The sequence below is a fragment of the Haemaphysalis longicornis genome, unplaced genomic scaffold (assembly GCF_048455015.1).
Source record: "Haemaphysalis longicornis isolate Haplotype H1 unplaced genomic scaffold, Haemaphysalis longicornis Haplotype H1 scaffold_13, whole genome shotgun sequence".
NCBI lineage: Eukaryota > Metazoa > Arthropoda > Arachnida > Ixodida > Ixodidae > Haemaphysalis > Haemaphysalis longicornis.
In genome coordinates this window covers 93,635,329-93,640,211 of record NW_027526233.1, presented here as the reverse complement: position 1 = coordinate 93,640,211, position 4,883 = coordinate 93,635,329, and positions in this window count along the sequence as shown.

Here is a 4,883-nt window from a genome sequence, read left to right as displayed (position 1 = left end):
GAGAGCCAAGACGATGGCTGCCTCGTCTTCTCCCGTCATGTCTTTGGTCTTGAGATAGGTACAGGCAAGGAGGTTGGTTCTGAAGGTAGCCACGATAATGGCGTATCGCTGCACTCGATACCTAAAGGCGTCTGTGTAGATAACTGCATGATTCCCACCGAGGGTGGTGTTGACCGCTTGAGCCCGTGCTTGTCGGCGACCCTGTGTTGCCAGGAGTTCATATTTCTAGATAAAGGGAGCATCTTTAGTTGTTGTCTCCAAGCGTGATGACACTCTGTGCCGCCCAGCTAATCTGGTGAAGTATGCGGCGGCCCGCTGCGGTTCTGCTCCGTGGAAGCATGGTTAGAAAGATGGCCCTCTATCAGCTCTTCCACCATGTAGTGGATCCCCGTGCTAAATACCCTCTCTGTGGGCGCACTCATGGGAAGACCAATGGCGTGCTCAACCACCTTTCTAATCATTATACAAAGCATCTTTATGTCCTCGTTGCCAAAAAGAAGACAGGGGGTTGACGTAAGTGATTCTCAAGAGGACAAAAGCTATAATTATTCGAGAAGTATCGACTTCCGTGAGGCTTCGCTTATTGGAGGCAAGCCGCATGATCATGTGTGTGATTTGATTGATGCTGTGTTTGAGGCGCTGCAAGGATATGTCACTTTTGGTGTTGGCCTGTAGATGCAGGCCCAGGATCTTGATTATGGAGCTTGGAGTGACTTTGTTCCTTGATGTGTTGTTTGGCGTGAGGGTGGATGACAATGAGCTGTGATGTTTTACGTGAACGCTGGAGACCACAGGCTTTAGTAGATTGGGGTACTAGAAGTGAGATCCCTTGCGTTGGTGTGAGCTTCTTGTAAGTTTTGCAACTCTTAGCACTGCGCGAGGCGTGCACAGGGCCGATAGACGGGCAGTGGGCGGACCGCACTGCGGATCGAGGGGTCGCGTGACGCTAGCACGTGGCATTCAGCGAGAATGCAGGGGTAAACCCGTAGATCTGCTTGGTAAGTGCACAACCTGTCTTCCACCTGTCCGCGTAGGCTCGTAGCTCAATCGATAGGACCACGGGCTGTCGCTTTGCTAGTCTATTAGCTCCAGGTTCGATTCCTGGCGGTGCCAGTGAATTCTTTTATTTGTTTGCTGGAGTTTTCTGTGTACACTAACGGTCGCGAAAGAACCCTTGAGGTGTAGAGGTAAAAAGATTTGCTTTAAAAGGGTCACAAACCTACCGGTCAGCACTGCCGAACAAGAGAGCGCGACAAGAACCGTGGGTGGAAAATATGTACGCACATTATTTTACAGCGCTCTTGTCAGATACTTCTATCGTACGAGATATTCTAAAAGATTGCATGCTCCTTGCAGTTTTATAAAAAAGATCCACTATGTTTACTTTTCACCATAGCGCAAATACTTCGTCCTAAAATACACACTGCACAATTTCCCTTTTTCCAGCTGCAGAATACTACTGTGTTAGCTACAGAATACTGCAGATAATGAAGCACAAAAACAGCAATGCAGTGCCTCAAATGGGGCGGCTCGGTGGGCACACTTTTTGTGTTTTTGGGTAAACTTAGGATCTGAAGATATAAATAATCGCGTGATACTGGACCACTTATTTTATAGGCAAGAAAGTTCGTTCTCTAATATTTCCGCCCTAGATTACGTGCACGATTTTTTAACATAAACGAGCACTGAAAGTTGTTAGCGAGTATGCTTACGCTGTACAAGAATGTTTTGACACCGCGCCTACGGCTACTGCGGAGGTATTTTGTAAGTAGAGAGTTTAACACTCCGTTTGCTTGGCGTTATATGCGGTTACTGTGTTGACGGGACCCGTGACCGTGAGGCCTCTTGCATATTCGTCGCGGTAGGGTAAATTAGTTCCGCGGGCCGGGCCCTGCCATGCCTATGCATTTGTCACGATTGGGTGCACCTCCTTGCCCTTTCCGTGCACGCGCAGGCGCACTCTGGTCCTGGTCAACACTGTAACTACGTCAACTACGGAATAGAAGGACTGCTAAACACTAAAATTAGTACGTTGCTTCCTTGTAAGACTAGTAAATTTGCGGTCCAGAAGCAAAACCAGTATGCTCAACGGCTGCAAATATATAGAAAATGTTCGAGAAGGTTGCAGTAATGGCGAACGTGTTTACACAGAGCTGTGTGAAGTTTGATATTTTCGCCACAAAATCTCCCTTGTAAGTTCTAATACGTTCGCACCCCTCATTTAGGACGTTCCAGCGTCCTTTTATAGCAAATTTGTACGTCCTAGAACCATTGCCTGTGCAGGAGTAAACGTTCTCTTTTTTTCGGCATGGTATTGGCCGCATCGAGTTAAGTGTCAAGTTGAGTAAAAGAAACCTAACCTACTTCCGCAAAAGTGTGATGCCTTAAAGGCCATACACAAGTAATCACAGGGTTCCGATAGTTTTGGGAGTTAAAATAGCTCGCTGTTTTAAGTTGCGGAGGCACTGAGGGGGAATATTCCCACCATTACTGTTGGGTCTGTAAATTTCGCGGTAGCTAGTGATGGGTTGTTTTGCAGTCTCCTCAGCCTAGAGGGTAGCTTCGCAAGCCTGTTGATGGGCAAACGCATGGCCATCGACTTCGGAGTGCGCTGGAGCCATATGAACTCGGTTTTCGGATTCTTGGGAGTCTTTAGGAGAATGCGTGTCGCTGTGCGAGATACCCACCTTTTCTGTATTTAATGTATGGTCTCTGGGAGTCTGTGTATATGGTTTTGGTGCCTGGTTGGGTAAGGGCTATCGCTCGGGCAACTTCCGCGGCCTCTTCGGTGGAGGGTGTTACGAGGGAAGCGCAGGAGATTGGCTTGTCAACTGTCGTGACAGCTACCCCTGCCGATGTATATTCCATGCGGTGTAAGGCGTGTGTGTTGAGGGTTGCGTCGTTTTGTCCAAGCGTTTCGCCAGGGTTCTTACTCTGCCCTTTCGGTGACCTTTGTTGCGATCGCTTTTTGAGGATTGGGTTACTTTCGATGATGGTGGACCAGATACCGGGTATGGGTACTTTGACATGGTAGTAGGCTGGCTCCTATCCGATTTTGGCTAAAACGGCTCGTCCCGCTGTGGTCTCGCTGAGTAAGATTCGTTGGTTGTGAATGCGCCACTGTTAGTTCGCGGACGCTTTCGTGCTTGGCCGTGCCCAGGAGGTTGCCTTTGGAGGAGTAGACAGGGATACCCAAAGCCACTTTAGTACCTTTCCTTATTATTGCATCAAGTTGGTTCATGTCTTTTTCAGGAGATGGAGGTATGGGGCAGACTATACTACCCGGATTTTAGAACGACATGAACCAGGTGAAGTGTGTCTTTCTCCTTTAGTGCCCTTTGACAATTGGTTACTCGCCGAATCATGTGGATGATCTGACCCAATGTAGCTTGGAGTTTCGCGATCACCGCCCAGGCATTCCCGTTTTTTATGAATGAGTAAGCCTATGACACGGAGTTGATTTGTAGGTTCGATGTCTGGGCCGTCCACGGTGAGGGTTAGGAAGGTCTTTCGCTCTGTTTTCTGCTTGGTGTTATAACGAGAAGTTCAGTTTTTTGGAGAGAGCAGCTGAAGCCATAGGATTGTGCGTATTCTTTGACTGTGCTGGCTGCGCGTTGGGGGGCCTCTTCAATCCATCCATCCGATCCCGCTTTGAGGTCCATATGCTGACATCATTTGCATAGAGAGTGGAGTCTATTCTTTCTAAAGTCTCGAGGATGAAGGGATGGCGGAGGAGGACCAGGTTAAAAAGCATGGGCGAAAGGACGGCCCGTTGCGGGGTGCCCCTGTCGCCAAGCTCGATCAGCTGGGACGTATCCTCTCCTACCTTGATGGCTGCTGTGCGGTTGCTGAGGACGTCATTGGTGTATTTAAAGATTTTCTCGCAGTATCCCGTCTTCTTGAGGTTCCGAAGTATGCTGGCGTAAGTGACGTTGTCAAAAGCCCCTTATAGACGGAGGGCAAGGATGATTCTTGGCGTTTGGTTTTTCGCTCTCTTGATGGCAAGCTCGTCAAGTTGTAGTTGGATGACGTGGGGGCTGAGATGTTCGCGGAATCCATACGTGGTTATCTGCACCTGTCCAGTGGCGTTCAGGTCTCGTTGGAGGCGTCTGAGAAACAGTCGCTCTACGATGTTTTCCACGCAGGACATGAGTGAGATAGGTCGTATATTCTGGATGTGTGGTGTTTATCCTGGCTTGGGTATCAACCAGACCTCAGCTTCTTTTCTTTCTTCGGGTTTCCAGGCGTTGTTGATGTGGTCAAGGAGCTCTGGGCAGCTCTTGTTGCTGAGGTTGTTGAGTAGCCGGTAGGTGATGGTGTCTCTGCTGGGTGTGCTGCCATAATTGGATTGGTCAATTGCCGCAATGCGCGCTTCGTCTGAAAACATTATAAAAAGGTCTTGGTTGGTCTTTTTCCCGTAGTCGGAAGAGGCGTGGTGCTCTTTTCTGCTTCTAGATACTCGTTTTTGAGGCCCTGGATGAGTTGGTCACCACCCCCCGTATAGTTGTGGAGCTTGTGCAAGAAGTTGCAGTTTCTGGCGCTTTTGCTATATAGTGGATCGACCATATGGCGCTGGAGGTTTCATGTTTTTCTGCTCGATAGGGTTACTTATAAGCCTTCACAGGGTTTATCCAGTTGCCTTTGAAGGCTTTGGAGGCACAATCGATTTGAGATATATTTTTGTCACTAATAATGTTCCCCCTGTTTATGATGGTGTATACAGCTGTACACCGAAATAATTTATTGTCGTGCTCAGGACGCTTTTACGAACATCGGCCACCACCATCACTTAATGTAACATCTGCAATGGTACGTTCTCTGTGTCGATCAGTGCAGTACATTTGACGACGTTTGGATATATTTCCGCTGCCGTTGTAGGTATG